Raw genomic sequence first — 17,597 nt, 5'->3', positions numbered from 1 at the left:
AGAGAGAGAGAGAGACAGAGTGTAAGTGGGGGAGGAACAGAAAGAGGGAGACACAGAATCCAAAGCAGGCTTCAGGCTCCGAGCTGTCGGCAGAGAGCCCGATGTGGGGCTTGAACTCACAAACTGTGAGATCATGACCTGAGCTGAAGTCGGACGCCTAACCAACTGAGCCACCCAGGCAACCCATATTGCTGCTTTCTAAACTAGTCAAATCATGCTATTTTAGCTTTATGTTTCACACATATGAAGGCAATCCTTTGGCTAGTTGTATAGATTAGCTGAACACCTTCATAGACCTCTTTTTGTTGCAAAGACCCTGGAGCTAGAACTTGAATGACAGAAACCATCCCATTAGCATTTTTGTGGCAGTATTCCATCACTGGTGTAAAATATGAAGTCTTGACAATGAGAGAGAAAAAATTTAAAAAAAAAAGAAGAATCTTAGATAGTCCTATCAGGCAACTCTTGGATGACAGTTTTGTAGGTCATTGTTGCAATTGGAATGAATACTCCATATTTATATCATTTTAGTGTCACAAAAATCTATTATTGATTTCAAGAAAATGGTATTTCAAGAAAATTATGAAGCAAATCTTAACTATGAGGCAAATAATGCCTTCAAATTACAAAGAAAGGTATATCTTGTATTCAATAGTTAGTATTCCATCTAGAGAAGATAGACTAAAAAAATATGCCAACTATGTCACATAAGTCATTGCTTGATCCTAACAATTGTGTTTTTATTCTTACAAAGTACAACAATTTCCTTAAAAATTCAAGTAACAAGCCACAGAATCTTATATGAAACTTAGGTAGGCACAAACCTTTGCTAGTTCTGTAAATTTCTTTTCTATTGGTAGTAGAGAGAAAGACACCCTGACCCCATACATACATACACTGGTTGAAAACAAAACCTCTTTCCTCTTTTATAATTGTAGAAGTAGATTAAGGTCTTGAGGTTCTTGTCAGCTATATGTAACTATTTTGCATGAAGAAATGAACTTTTACAAAATCAACAGCTGAACAAATTCTACATGAGCACAAGTATGTTAGAAAGGTAAGCCTGGAGGAATACATTTTTTGGTAACTGCTGTGTGTTATTTCTTTGAAATATGAATTAATTGTCATAGAGTGGGTGGGGATTGGGGAACTATTTCAGAAGACAACTAAAAACTATTGCTGATAAGTTTACATTTTCATTGAAAGCTATGAATCGTTCTTAGGTTCACAAACTACATGATTTACAAACACTGCCATGTAACATTTTCTCTAAGAATGAAGAAATTATGCACCCTCACTCTACCCAAGAAAATAGGATAAGGATTAAATATTACCAAATATTTAGATAATCACATGGCTGTTGGCAGGATCCAGTTCCTTTCAGGTTGTCAGGCTCTGTTGGACAGAGTCCACCTTCATTTCCTTATGTGTGCTACTTCACAGAGCAGCTCACTACATGGCAAATGCCTCATCAGAATCAAGTAAGTGGGAAGATTAGAGAACACACATGAGGAAAACAAATAACAATCTTCTATAAACTAGTCTGGGAAGTGACATCTCATGTTGCTATATTCGGTTCACAAGAAGCAAGTCGCTGGATTCAGCCTACACTCAAGGCAAGGAGAACACACGTAGTTGTAAATGCTAGGAATCAGGGATCATTGGAGGCCATTTTAGAAGCTGATCACCACACAAAATAACACGTTGCCCTCATGGTGTTTTTTTTTACCAGCCTCAAGGATATAGGTCACTATATAGGGCTTTTCCATTTCACTTAGGTCAGTCTCAATCAAACACTGCTAACACAATATTATATAATCAGATCTTTTACAGCAGACAAGAAACTATAGATTTTATAGGAATGCATAGCAGTAGTGAAATTTCTTTAAAGGTGAATATTCATTAGTCATCCTTCACAAACATATCTTCAGTGTGATGATATTTGGCAGGTGTGTGTGTGTGTGTGTGTGTGTGTGTGTGTGTGTGTGTGTTTGGGTGTGTGTGTTTACATGTGTGTTTGTTTAACTCTGTAGGGGGCACTGGAAAAAGAAATCCCGCTATTTAATAAGAGAAGGTGGATTCTTGTTAAAGAGCCATACTTGATTTATAACAAGTATATATTTTTTTGGGTTATTTGATAAGATTGAAGTGCAATATACATACAAATAAATACAAAATCAGATATACAGTTTCATGACTTTTTACAAAGTGAAGACACCATGTAGTCAAGAAATGCAATATTGTCAGTATGTCAGAACATGCCTGTGTTCCCATCCAGTTACTAACTTTCCAGAAAGTAACCATTTTTCTCTACCACTTCTTCATCTGTTCTGGCTGCTAGCACAAAGTACCATAGACTGGGTGGTTTATAAATGACAGAAATTTATTTCTCATGGTTCTAGAGGCTAGAAATCTGAGATCAGAGTGCCAGCATGGTCGAATTCCGGCGAGAACCCTCTTCTGGGTTGTAGACTGCTGAATTCTCGTTATATCCTCACATGGTGGAGAGCAGAGAGCATCAAGCTCTCTCATGAGTTTAAGAAAGACACTAATCCAGTCATGAAGGTAGCCCTGGTTACCTCATCTAATGCTGATCAGCTCCGAAAGGCCCCACTTCCTATTATCATCACATTGGGGGGGTAGGGTTTCAATATATAAAATTTGGAGAGACACAAATATCCTCTTTAACAACCACCATAAATTAGTTTTTCTGTCATTTTTTAAAATATATATAAATGGAATCAAGTGTGTATATATTTTTTAAATGTTTTTATTTATTTTTTGAGAGAGAGTGCAAGCGGGTTTTGAGAGAGAGTGCAAGAGAGAGAGGGAAACAATGGATCCGAAGTGGGCTATGCGCTGATAGGCTGAGAGCAGAGCCTGGTGTGGGGCTAGGACTCACAAACCAGGAGCTCTTGACCTGAGTGAAGTCCAATGCGTAACTGACTGAGCCACCCAGGCACCACTCAAGTATGTACACTTTTACAACAAGGCTATTTTACTCAAAATGGTTTGTGAGATTTGTTTAGCCAGGTTCACTCATTTTCATGCTTTGAAATAGGTGTTCTATTGTAAGCTTTTGGCAATACTATTAGTGCTGCCATGAACATTCTTTGTACATGCCTTCATATGTGTGCTAACACCTATGAATACATTTCCAATGGGTTTATACATGTAGGAGTGTCCTGAGCCATTAGGTATGATGGATTCAGTTTTAGAAGACATTGCCATTTTCTCAAGTTCCGTATCAATTTTATATGCACCAGAATTGCACAAGAGTTGCTTTTTAACTCATTCCACATTTTGGCCAACACTTGATCGTGATTAGTCATTTTCATTTTAGCCATTCTAGTTGATGTTAGAGGTATTACATTTTAATAGGCATTTCCTTGATGGATGTGGATTTTGAGAAGTTTTTCAAAAAGTTTATTGACCATTTGAATTACCTATTTTGGGAAGTACTTATAAGAGTCTTACCTATTTTTTTAAAAATGAATAGTCTGATTTTTTTATTGACTTACAAGATTATTATACATTCTAGATGCTTTTCATTGGTCAGATAAATGTATTATTATGGATATCTTCTTTCCCTTCAGTAGCTTGCTTTTCACTTGATGGCTTATTTGAGAGAAATCATTTTTTATTTTAATAAAATCCAATATATGAATTGGACTTTTGCTTTATGGTTAGTGACTTTTTGTCTTGTTTAAGAAATAATTGTCAAACATCAAGGTCATGATACTGCATACAAACTTTATTGTTCTTCCTCTTATATTTAGATGTACAATTTACCTGGAATTGACCTTTGACTATGTTATGATATAAAGGTCAAGACACATTTTTCCCCCATGTGGTTATCATATAGCTCTGTTAACAATTGTTAAATCAACCATCTTTCCCCACTTCAATTCAAGGTCAACTTTGTCATACATCAAGTGACTGTATAAATGTCAATCTGTTTCTGGACCATCTTGAGAACTGACATCTTTATAATACTGAATCTTGTAATAAATAAACATGATACATTGTATTCATTGTCTATTGCTGCATAACATATTATCACAAATTTAACGGTTTAAAATGAAACAAATTTATTATCTTGCTGTTTCCATGGGTTGGTAGTCTGGATGCAAATTAGCGAGACTATTCACAGTCTTACTAGGCTGAAATCAAGGTGTTAGCCAGGACTGATATCTCATCTGAACCTTGGAGAAGTCATCACTGTTGTTAGGATTTAACTCTAAAACCAGTGTATGTCTTTTGATCTCCCTGGATCCCTGTCCTCTGTTTAGTTGGCGAAACGGTATTTTCTATTTCTGTGGTAAAAAGAGTTTTTCCTTAGAAGCAGTAGTGTAGTATTAAGATAATTTATTCAGTAGTGCTAATTTGGCCTTTTGAAATCTGGGAGTAAGGAGGAGTTGAGAGAGAATGGGGGCTTTGTCAGATAATTGTGAGACTCTTAACTTTCTCATTGTTGGAATTCTTACAAATAGAGCTAAATCATACACATATTTGTGGATAATTGGATAATAATTGCTAGTTTATTTATTTTAGTTTTGCAGTGAGCTTCTCTAGAAGAAGGGGAGGATAAGATAAAGTATCTTCATCAATTTAAAATACACACCCATTCTAGACATTTCATTTGTTTGCCTTTTACTCTGAAACGAGTGGTCACTAAAACCACTAATTATATTGTATGAATACACCATGGTATAAAATGATGAAAACCAGCATTAAAATTGGGAGTCAAGAAGCCAAGCTTCTGTTGTGTCAGGTTACATTCTTAAACCTTCATATTCTGTGGGGAAGCCCTCACCCTCTAAAATGTTTCGGAGGGATGACTTCAGCAGAAATGAAGTACTTGATGATCCAGTAAATCTTGTGAGTTTTATCCATTATGAAATTATTCCATATGGAAAGACTTATTGAAAATGAAGTTTGATTCAGAAAATAAAATCACATGTAAGAACTAAATTTATACTGCTTGTAAAAAACTGTTAGGACTATAAATTTCAGTGTATAATTGCTGAATTTAATTGCTACCATAATATGGTTAGCTTATATATTAGGAGAGCAATGTCCTCTCTTCTGGAGTTAGAAATTTTAGGACTTTAATGAAAACATATCAGTTAACTTTAGATAAAGTCCTTTATGGCGTCCTTTTCTTAATTATGTTAAAACATAACCAAGCACGTAAGAATTACCGTCAGTGTCAGACTCTCCTCCCTACCCACCTTGTGAGAAGAAAAATTGAAAAAGAAATTCCTAACGTAAAAGCAAATATTTTAGGATAAAATTATTGCAACCCACATTATTATCATGGGAAGGAGGAAAATATTATATGACATTTCCAGGTACCGAGTCTTAAGGAGAAAGTATTTTGTACTAATTAACACTACCTGGAAAAGCATGGACTGTGAATTATGGCAGGCATGAGTTTGAATCTTCACTGGATAAATCTTTATGGAACTGAACGTTCCTACTAAATATTAATGTGATAACCTTGGGTATTATATCTGGCCAATAATCGACAGGGTGGGTAATTTATAGTTATAAGCCTCAGTTTCTTCACCTGTAAACTAGATTAAATGAAGATTTACGATCGCTTTTTGCCAATCCTAAACCGCCCCCCCCCCCCAATCCTCTGAAAAACAGGACCTACTCTCATAAATCATTTGGTGGCAAAACTTGTGTGAAGTGTTATAGGGGTAGTGAGAGTCTTTTTAAAATCTTATCTAGTATGAGTTATTATAACTTTGATTGTTGAACTATTAATGCAATGGAGAGAGAACAACGTGCATTAGTTTTCTCCAATCCAAAAGAATATGAATTCTATGATATATTTTGATCCACAGAGTTTCTATAAAATAATATGGACACATATATTTACTTTTCATAAATAACACAGTACCCACTATACAAAAAATGCTAACTTCCTTTCTGCTACTTGGTATTATTCTTTAGATATTTAGATATTTATTCTTTACTTGTTTTATCTGGCTCATATTGATTTTTCCTAAACTTCAGAACATTACAAACAAAATACTGAGCCAAAGATACATTTCAGGGATGTTCTAAAGGTCAGCTTCAGAATTACAGACATTTTTATGAAGGATTTTTTTTTGTACCTCAAGAGCTGAGAGCAGCTCAGCCCAAATCTCTAATTATCTACATTTCAAATACATCAAATCAAGTAAATAAAATAAGGTTAAAACAGTTATTACCAAGTACTTTAAAAAACAAAGACACTTGATCAGATGAACTTGGTCTAGAAAAGAATACCCATATAGAAATGAATTAATTTTATTTTGAAATATTTGCTGCTATCTGAACACCTATAATATTTCAGGGCATTCATTTGTTTCCATGCCCTTCTGCTAGACTGTAGGACCTTTGACAGTAGGATCCATTTCTTTCTTTCTCCCTCCCTCCCTCCCTTCCTTCCTTCCTTCCATCCTCCCTCCCTTCCTTCCTTCCTTCCTTCCTTCCTTCCTTCCTTCCTTCCATTCTTCCTTCCTTTCTTCCTTCTATTGTTCCTTCCTTCCTTCCTTCTTTCCATTCTTCCTTCCTTCATTCCTTTTTTCCTCCCTTCCCTCCATTCTTCCTTCCTTCCTTCTTTCCATTCTTCCTTCCTTCATTCCTTTTTCGTCCCTTCCTTCCATTCTTCCTTCCTTCCATCCATCCATCGTTCCATTCTTCCTTCCTTCCTTCCATCCATCGTTCCATTCTTCCTTCCTTCCTTCCTTCCTTCCTTCCTTCCTTCCTTCCTTCCTTCCTTTTTTCCTCCCTTCCTTCTATTCTTCCTTCCTTCCTTCCATCCATCCTTGCATTCTTCCTTCCTTCCTCCCTCCCTTCCTTCCTCCCTCCCTTCCTTCCTTCCATCCTTCCTTCTTTTTTCCTTTCCTTCCTTCCTTTAAATCCAACTTCTTTAATACACAGTAAGCACTCAGTAATTTTTAAATAAATAAATAAATAAACATAAATGAAAAAAGGCAAAAAAAATAAGAGAGCCACTTTAGATTCATGGTTAAATGACAGTGTTTGAATTAAAATCCAGATATATAAGTAGCAATGCAGAGAATGAGTAGATATTTTCAATGAACAAGGTCCTTTCTAAATTTATCAGGCACACAGTAGTTATGACTCCTGATTATATACTGTTCAGATGTGGGGGTCATCTTCATAAAATTACCAAGAAGCATGAATAAAAATAAAAAAATCATATAGAAGTAGAAATCAAAGAAGAAAAGAGGAATCAGGCCAAAAGAAAAAGATTAAATTGAATTGATGGGTACCATGAAATAGGTGGAAACTGCTAGTTTCTAGCAAAACTTTCAAGACTGAAGAAAACAGCTCAAATCAATATATTTTATGTCATTAAAGTGAACCAATTTTAATTAAAATAATAAAGGTCCAATGACCCATTGATTGGACAATAACCTAGGTCATAAAAAATGCAAGGCTTTCTTCTGTAATTTGTACTCAACCCAGAAGCCTCTGGTCTTCTGTCTCTCTTAAAGCAAATCCCAAAATGCAAAACAATTGCTTTCAAGCACTATGATTGTAAATAAAATGTCTTTGTAAAATTGTGCTTGGCTGACAAAACTGAAGCACATACATGTCATACACTCTGAATCTAAAGTTCTCTCTTGTCCAGCAAGAGAGCAGTGTCAGTATTAAAATGCAAGAGATGACTAATGTCTGGGAGAAGACAAGAGCCCCAAATAAGGGTCCCTGCTCTGTATTTATTAAGATCAGAAGGCTTACAAACGTGATGGGTGTGCACAAAGAGAAAATGAATCTGTGAACATTAACTCATGGGCATGAGGGAAAGGAGGTTTTGAAGATTGACGGTGTTGGGGGTTTGGGTCAATGTAAACCAAAAATCTGGCACCAGGCAGATGTTATGTTACTAGCTGACAAGAGGCGCCTTGTCTGTTTATCTTAGCCAGCGTAGGGGATAAGACAGATAGAGCCTGCAACCGCAAGGTCAACAAGGCACCTTTCTTTTGTTAATTAGCTCTGCTCTGGGCGACTTCCTCCTGCAGTGGTCTATAGCCCTATTTACCTGTTTACCTAATTTGGTCCTTCCTTCTTGTGAAAGAAGCTTTCTGCTATAGTACTAAGTTGGAGGGCATTATCACCCTGAATACCTAACCTGGCTTACCTCATATACCTTTGTATAGGGGACTTTGCCCCCTTTCTCTATCTTGGGGACATTTGTCCCCCTTCTCTATCCTTATCCGCCTAATCTTGTTTACCCAAACTTGGGTGTGAGCATCCTATGGCTTTGTAATTCTTTATGCCTTGCTAACCCATTGGTGCAAGCTCAGGAATTCCTAAGCTTACTCCCCATACATACCCATGCTAAACAGTATGTCTTAAAATTCCCCCCACCCTCTGCCCCACTGGCTTGTTACATGCCTTGTTATTACATTCAAAATGTCTCCTTTGAACTTGGGATTTACAAATGTATCTGACCTACCATTCATTCATCCGACTGTATTGTTAAAAATGTAATGGGATTATGTTCATTGTTTTCCTGAAAACTATTAATTAATAAGTACTATTTGGTTAGATGAGTGACACAGTGAAATTTAATAATAGCAGCATTGAATCTAGAGTGACATAAGTCAGCTAAGACTTTATGGAGATCAGTGGGAAGCTCATTAGTTGTTAAGATCTCAGAGCAGTTATCATGTTCTTTGGACTTAAAGATTAACAAACTTATTTTTTTTTTCAGGGCATCCACAATTGATCAGGATTATAGTAGCTAGCTTTTCCTAACATGGCCACAAAACACTTAAATTGAAAACAGTTAAATTGAATGTTCATTTAATATCAGCTAGCTAGTTTACTGGGCCTCCTCTGGGAAAATTTGTGTACTAAGTCAGGTTATAGTTAGAAAGTGGCTTGGTGAATGTTCAATCAGAGCCAGAGTTGGTTGGATGATCTGGTGTCATCAATTCTATGTTACCCTTAATAGGGAGAAACATTGGCCAAGGTAATTCACATTACCTGGCCAGGATATATGTTCTTACAAACAGCAGAGGAAACACATTAACAGCCCCTTTTGTTTTATATTTTCTTCAAAGAGGGTAAGCTTCACTGTTTTAAACTTATATTCTCCAAACTATAATCACAATCTAGTTCCACATTTCTAAGATAACATCATGGACATCTTAGCTGTGTTTAAAATGTGGAACAATTTTATAGAAAATTTTCCAACTGCTTTTTGCATCTGGTAAATCTCATCCATGTTTCTATATTCATGGATATCTTTATGCTTAAGTTGTATTCGCAACTACATATTGTAGTTGTCTATTGCTGCATAACAATTGATCTTAGTGCCTTAGAAGTACATTTATTATCTCAGAGTTTCTGTGATTTAGGAATCCTGCAATGACTTATCTGGATAGTTTTGGTTTAGGTTTTCTCACTGGGTCTCAGTCAATGTGTTGGCCACAGTTAAGAGTATATGAAGACTTGACTGGGACTCAGGAATATGGTTCTAAGATTATTCATGTTGCTGTTGACAGGAGGATAACTCCTTCACCATGTGGACTACTCACAATATGTCTTTTCCCACAGCAAGTGATGAGAAAGAGAGGCAGAGAAGGAAAGAAAAGCCACTGTTCTGTATAACGTAATATCAGGGTTACCATACTATTAATTTTGGCCATATCACATTGGTCACATAGACCAATCCTGATACAACATGGGAGGGAACATTGAAAGAGTGTGAATATCAAAATTTGAGGATCATTGGAGGCCATCGTGTAGGCTGATTTCCAGTTTGCCCTATGATCCCCAATGATTCATACCCCTGGAACATTCAAAGAATAATCACCCTTTCCCAAAGCCCCACAAGCCCATCTTATTACAGCATCAGCACATAATCTAGAATCTCATTGTATGAATCAGGTCCAGGTATGGATAAGTTTCCTTGGGTATAGTTCTATAGGTACAGTCTCTCCAGGACTGTTCATCTTCATTTGTAGGCTTGTAAACTAAAGAAGTAAGTTATCTGTGTTCACATACTCAACATACAAAGGTGAGGCAGGCATAGGATAATCACCATAGATATTTCTTCGTTTTTTTTTTTGTTTGTTTATTTATTTTTGAGAGAGAGAGAGAGAGAGAGAGAGAGAGAAAGTGCAAGTGGGGTAGGGGCAGAGAGAGAGGGAGACACAGAATCTGAAGCAGGCTCCAGGCTCTGAGCCGTCAGCACAGAGCCCGATGTGGGACTTGAACTCAAAAACTGCAAGATCATGACCTGAGCCAAAGTTGGATGCTTAACTGACTGAGCCACCCAGATGCCTCTCACCATAGATATTTCTAATACGAAAGGGGAAAGATAGAAGATACACAGGAGTATTTGGTACCTAGAAGTTTTTAAATCCAGCCAGAAAACATTGGAAATTTATTGATTAGGACTCTGTCCTATTCCTGCCAAGGAGTGTTTCCTACATTGACCATGTCTCCATTTTGGTTCTACCTTGAGTTATACTTTATCCTCATGAAAGATAGAGCATATTTACAGATACGTAGTCTTCTGAGCAGTCTGATTTCTCCTTGAAGGTCTCTTTTTATTTCCATTGTATTTGTTCCTTACATTCTAAGCTGACAGTGTTTTTGCCACTATCATTTTTTTCAAAGGAAATTACAGTTATCCTATTCACCTCCTGAGGGATACGTCATTAGACAAAGCCACTCCCAAAAGTACCTTGGAGAAAAGCCTTTCTTTATGTTGGTATTCTGCTGAAACAATGAAGTCTCCCCAGCTCCCCACACCCCAGCCTTCTAAAATCACTGTTGTTTGGTTGAGAGACAGACTTTAAGAAAGAACCTCTCTTCAGAGGCATAACCTTTGATCATTCTGAGATCTCAAAGGCACGCTTTCCCTTCAGCTTTATACAGGCTTTCCTCAGGGTTTCTTGAATATGATCTTTTCTTGGAATTCGTTTCTTAATATCACCATTGTTTACTTCTAACAGAGGTGGGAATCTTAAAATTAAGACTTGCTTAGATTATAAGATTTTATCTAACATCCCTATCCCACCCTTTTCAGTGTACCATTTCCTTATTGCACTTTTGTCTAAAGAGTAAGAAGAAACTAGGAGACACTTTCAACATAGTAGTTGGAAATCTCCACAACTAGCTCAACCAGTTTATTGCTATAAATATATATGTTTTTTTACCTTCCACATTTCTGCGGGTAACTGGATATGCTTTCTGTCACTACTTAATGAGGAATCTTTCTGCCAATTTTTAGTAAGATTTTTTCCATACTTCTTTTAAGTCTTCTCTTCCAGCTTTTACACAAGTCAGTTCTAAAAACAGTGTGTTTAAGGCACTTTAAGACCTCCCCAGAACTTTTCTCAAAATCCCTGCAGTTTATTTAGCTCCATTCATTACCTAGTTTCAAAACCAATCTCATATTTTAAGTTTTTATCATTATAGGTAGGATTAGACTTCTTATATCAAAATATTTATTTGCTATTTATGGTGGCATAATGAAGCACACAAAACTTTGCTTTTTAGAACAATATTTATTATCTCACTGTGTGTGTGCACGCGTGCGTGTGTGTGTGTGTGTGTGTGTGTGTGTGTGTGTGTATTAGGAATCTTGGAGTGTCTTAGCTGGTTGAGTTTGGTTAAGTGTCTCATAAGGTTGCAGTCAAGGTATTGGGCAGCATTACAGTTCTGAAAGACGTAACTGGGGCTGAAGAGTTCATTTCTAAGCTCTCCTATGTGGTTTCGGCAGGAGACTTCAGTTCCTCACCACTGGGCTTCTCTCATAGAACTTATCACAACATGGCTTCCTCTAGAACAAATGATGAAAGAGAGACAGAGAGGAGAGAGAGACAGGGAGAAAGAGAGAGAGACAGAGAGAGAGAGAGGGAAAGAGGAAAGGTAAAGAGAAAAACCAAATCTTGGAGGTATATACCATCACTTCTGTCATAATCTATCAGCCACACATTCCAATCTTAGTAAAACATGGAGGGAGGTTACACAAGGTTGTGGATTCCAGGAGGAGGCAGGGGTTATTGGGGACCATATCAGAAGCTGGCTACCACAGATAGTATGGATGTGGTTTGTTCAAACTTAGGAAGCACTAAAATAGAGTAGTTAAAACAAGGCTCCCTATTCTGGAAAAAAAATTGGCAATTTCTTAAAAAGAAAAGCTAAATATACACTTACCTTATGATCCAGCAATTACATTCTGGGAGTTTATTTCAGAGAAATGAAAATTTAAGTCTACACAAAAATATATACATAATTGTTCATAGCAGCTTTTTATAATAGTCAAAAAATGGAAACAATCAAAATATTCATATGAAGAGTTAACACAAACTGTGGTGTACTCATACCATGGGACACTACTTGGCAATAAAAAGAAACAGACTATTGATATGTGCAACAACTTGAACGAACCTCAGAGCATTATACTGAGTGGAAAAGAATGTCATTCTCAAAAGGTTACATACTGTATGATTCCACTTACACAGATTTCTTGAAATAAAAATATAGAATGGAGAACAGATTAATGGTTGTCAGGATTTAAAGAGAGTTAATGGGGAAGGATAGGTGTGACTATAAAAGGATAGTCTGAGGGAGATCTCTGTGGTATGGAATAGTTCTATATCTTCTTGGTTGTGGTGGTGGTTACATGAATCTACACACGCAATAAGATTACATGAAAGTATATACACACTTTACACCGATGGCAATTGCATAGTACTGATACTATACTGTAGTTGTGTACAATGTAACCATTGAGGGGTAAAGAGTGCATGGGATCCCTCTGTGCAATCTTGCAACTTTCTGTAAATATATAATTATTTCAAAATAAACGTTTAAAAAAATAATACATGGCCCTTCAAATCAGACAGTGTTCAAATCCCAGCTCTGTTAGCTACCAACTGTGGATAGATTACTTAACTATTTTTTATTAGTTTACAAAATTCTGTGGGCTCCTGGGTGGCTCAGTCAGTTGGGCATCTGACTTCGGCTCAGGTCATGATCTCACAGCTCGTGAGTTCAAGCCCCACGTCAGGCTCTGTGCTGACAGTTCAGAGCCCGGAGCCTGGTTCGGATTCTGTGTCTCCCTCTCTCTCTGTCCCTAACCCACTCCAATTCTGTCTCTGTCTCTCTTAAAAATAACTAAACATTTAAAAAAAAGATTACAAAAAATTCTGGTTAATTGGTTGGGATAATTTGTGGTGACAAAAATTTTAAGGTGAAGCTAGAAAGAAAACAACTGAAAGTAAAAGCACATGAGTCTTAAGATTTTACCTGTCTTTGCTTCATAATTTTCAAATCTGGTCACAAAAGGGGTGAGGAGATAGATAGTGTGGGAGAAGCAGAGGCAGAGAATAAAGTCCTCCCAGAATTTAATTGTCAATGGGTAACTGACAGCTTGTGTTATTCTTACCAGGGGGTGGCATTCTTGAAACATTGATTCTTCTTGGATATAGCCATGACATAAGCCTTTAATACTTACTTAAACTATTTGTCCCAGATCTTATGTTATTCATCTTTCAGTGGCCTTATTTGATACTGTTAATAACTTCAGTATGTTTTCTCTTAGACCTTAGCATGTATTTTCATCTCAAATAATTTATTTTTCTTAGCAACTGGTAATCAATTTATTAAAAAGATTGATTTAAGCATCAGCAATGGTAACTTCAACCTTGACTCCTGGCTCAGTACTGATGGAAATAATCTGCTTCCCTATCTCAGAAGGACTGTGCAAATCAATGAGCTTGTGGATCCTCACCTGAAAATGATCCCACGTCTTAGAACCTTCACCACGAGGAATTTTTCTTGTAGTGATTCTCAAGAGTCTTGGTGGGCATCTGAACTGGTCCTTTCTCTTTGAGATTCTTTTCCTTTGTGCCTCTGACCAGGCTGGCATATACTTCCTACCAAGATTTTATGTTTTGGTTGGTTAGAGTAATTCTAATTCAGTGAATCTCTGTTTTCATAGGTGTCCTTACCATATATTTAAAAGCCATGGCTGCAGTGTGGCTTCCTGACCCACCTGTTCCTCTACAGGAATGAACACAGGGAGTCAGTAGCAGAAGTCAGGCATCCAGAACTCTGCTGCAGCTGTGACCATCTCTTCCTCAAAGAGAACTCAAATCATTTATAGCTAATGATATCTCTCTGCCACCATTTTAGGACTGTGTATAAACTGTTGCCATATATTGTTCTATTTATAAATTCTTATTAATGGCATTACTTTCTGCTTCTGCTCCTCTAATATTGATTTACAATCCAACATTTCCATTTCCAGAGCCCCTAGAGATGGAGTCATTGCATGTTTTCAAGTGTGAAAGGATGATGATACCCATAAGTGGGTACTTTTCTTAAAACATCTGCTCTTAAATAACCATTTGCCTTATTTGCAAAATGGGGATTATAATATCTAGTTTAAAGACTTACTATGGGGATCAAATGAGATAATGTTTCTAAAGGGCATAGCACATTGCTTATGTTGACTCAAACATTGAATAAACAGCAACTCAATATGCCAGCACCTATATCTTCCTCTGCTACTGTTTCCCTTCAGATTTGTTCATGGACATTCTGTTTTCTGTACCATCTCATGATGGTGGCCATCCAGTGTCTTAAGCTGTATCACTTTTACTTTCCGTGGGTTCCTTCTCCCCTGTCAATCTTGCCCATTACTCTGTGCAAATCAGATTCCACAGGGCACTGAAGCCAAATTGTAAAGAGATCTTTCTTCCATTTTGTTCTTTTCAAGAATTGCTTTATACTCCACAACAGAAAGTTGCTTTTTTTTTCTAAGATTCACTCATGAGTCACATTTCCATAGGGAATCAAGTTGGGGGCTTCTTCAAGGGAAATCATCACACTATACTGAGAATCTCCTCTACCCTCAGGCAACCAACCTGCATTTTGGGAGAGACGATGCACATCACTTCTATTTCACATAGAATGAGTTCTTTCCTAGGAGGTTGCTCAGTTCCTCCAACAAATAGACTTCTCGTCCAACGAATCAAGGTTAATATGTTCCATTACAAAATCAGAAGGAAGCACTATTTTCTTTCTCTTCTTTCCTCATTTTATGTTCAGAAAATCCACTAATTGGACAATATCTATTCTCTCTCTCTTTCCTGAAATACCTAAATGATAAATAATACCATAGAAAATGAGAAACTATCCTAGGCAAACAGCTGTATTGCAATGGACAGTAAGAGACAGCAAACAACCCTTACTTCCTAGAACAACAAAGAATACATTTTCTTGAACTCTCCAGGCAGCACCCCACCCCCATCTCTCTCTCTCTTCATATGTGTATAAATGTGTGTACGTGTATATGTAAACCCAGTAAAAAGAAATGTAATGCAACTACTCCAATTTACTGTCACAAACAACATAACGAAGTACACTTAACTAAGATTTTATGTCTTTATTGTCATGTCAAAAATTAACATGCGATCTTCTACAGTTTATATGCCAGGTAAAGATTGAACCTCCTGCTAGCAGATACTCAAATATTTTGATGAAGGAAAAGCAAGCACAAGTTAAGCAGGTGCGACTGCATGCCTCAGATTTCAAGGGACACCTCTTCTTTTATTTAGCAGGGGAGGGTAATGTTACTCTGAAGGCAGCTAAGGAGGCAGAATAGTTGCTACCTCTGTGTGTTTGGCAGGCTGCCAGCATTCCTGGCAATAGAGTCTGCTAAATCTTTTTTTTTTTTTTAATCATTTTTGCTCATGTAGACTACTGAATACAATGCATAGAAACACAGTCCTTTCAAAATTACACAGCCTCCAATGCTCCTTACAATGTTTTTGGCTGCTATCAAGCAAAACCCCGGTTTCTGCTGACTTCCCATTTTAAATGACTCTTACAATAATTTCTTGAATTCTGCTTTCATGAAGCAGTTCTAAGAGAGAGAAAAAAAATTCCCCCAAGAAATTTGGGTAAATATGGCTAGGGGCCGAAGCAGAAAATGTGCTTTGCAAAGCTGTAGCCTGCCACTTCTTACATATTAAACATATTATTGTGAATTGGGGACTTAGTCACTTCTTTTCCCTTAAATGTGTCTTACAGCCGTAGGCACTTGTAAATGCTCTGAATTAAAAAGTTTGGGTGTCTTAAATTAGTTCATGGTCTGTGATGGGTAAGTCCAGAACTGATTTAGGGGCCAAAGTGGGTTAATACTATTGATGTTTGCAAGATGGTTTCAGTATTTCTTCTCATCAGTTTAGCTCATACCCTATTGTAAGATAATAATGAAATTATATTTTATATCTATTTTAAGGACTAGTATAATATTATAAAATTTCCCTGGCATATAGACGATATAGCTTATTAACTTATCTTAGCTAGTGTGATAGATGAATAAATTGCTATTTGCTTTTTAAGTTTTTAAATCTGTAATGCTACATCAGATGTACCAAAGAAAATAAAGACATTTGAAATACTATATGGGGAATTACAATAATCGAGGACATCTTTTCTATATTAATCTGCAAATATGAGGATACCAAACCTTGCAATAAATATCCTTTGAAGTTATAAGTAGAAACCCAGTAAAAGAAAAAAATATTCTTAAAGGAAAACTATTTTAATGAAAATTTTGCAAAGGGACTGTGATACATGATACATTTCTAGGTGTGAATGGAGCAATTTGTACAACCTAGGACAGCTCTTCTCATTCTTGTCTTAATGATATTTTCCTGAAATAAATACATAAGGCTAAACTTAATTTTTTTTTAATATCTATTCATTTTTGAGAGATAGAAACAGTGCAAGCTGAGGAGGGGCAGAGAGAGAGGGAGACACAGAATCTGAAGCAGGCTCCAGGCTCTGAACTGTCAGCACAGAGCCCAACGTGAGGCTCGAGACCAGGAACCGTGAGATCATGACCTGAGCCGAAGTTGGAAGCTTAACCAACTAAGCCACCCAGGCGCCCCGAGCTAAACTTTTATAATTGCGCACGTACTAAATGGAAACCTTCACAGCAGTGCAGCATTGAGAGCTGTAGCCCTCAGTTACTCGGGTTTCACCTTCTCGTTCTTCCCTTTTGGTGGAGAGGAGGTACTTACAGTGTGTCCTAAAGGATCCCTTCACAGATGCTGCCCATGTCTGCTGTCCCCTTCTCTGGAGCCCTTTAGAACTTTGGTGTGGTGACGGTAGAAGTGTAACATTATTCATTTTTACTATTTCACTTTTTATATTCTCCATGAGGTCTAACTCCTCCTTTGGAACTCGACATCCGCTATATCTTTATGCCTTGGCCAAAACTTTAATTTTTTTAATTCCTCAAACTGCCGTCTTTTTCTGTGTCGATAGTGTTACTGTTGCTGCTGTGCTACTGCTTGGAAGCATTCTGGGAAGGGAGCCAGCTCCAAATTTACATTGGTTATAAATCAGGCAATTCATTAATAGTATAGCATGACCGAAGTTCCCGAACCGTTGCTTCCCTGAGAGTTACCACTTAGTCCTGTAGATGCCCCCAGAGAGCTCTCTGTTTATGGGAAGTGTTCTTTCTACTATGTAAAATCTGAGAATATTTCAGTGTGGGCAACCCACCCAAGAACGTGACTTCCTATATT

General features: G+C 37.1%; 1 protein-coding gene and 1 pseudogene across 8 annotated transcripts in view; one reads left to right on the top strand and one right to left on the bottom strand.

The window, feature by feature from the left end:
• Nucleotides 1–17,597, top strand: part of CTNNA3 (catenin alpha 3) — a 1,696,848-nt gene that overhangs the window by 1,377,134 nt on the left and 302,117 nt on the right. The gene's annotated exons all lie outside the window — the stretch shown is intronic.
• LOC122202141 lies at nt 13,670–14,021 on the bottom strand (annotated as a pseudogene).

This window comes from Panthera leo, chromosome D2 (genome assembly GCF_018350215.1).
Source record: "Panthera leo isolate Ple1 chromosome D2, P.leo_Ple1_pat1.1, whole genome shotgun sequence".
NCBI lineage: Eukaryota > Metazoa > Chordata > Mammalia > Carnivora > Felidae > Panthera > Panthera leo.
The sequence above is the reverse complement of the archived record's forward strand: the minus strand, read 5'-3'. Positions and strand labels throughout refer to the sequence as shown.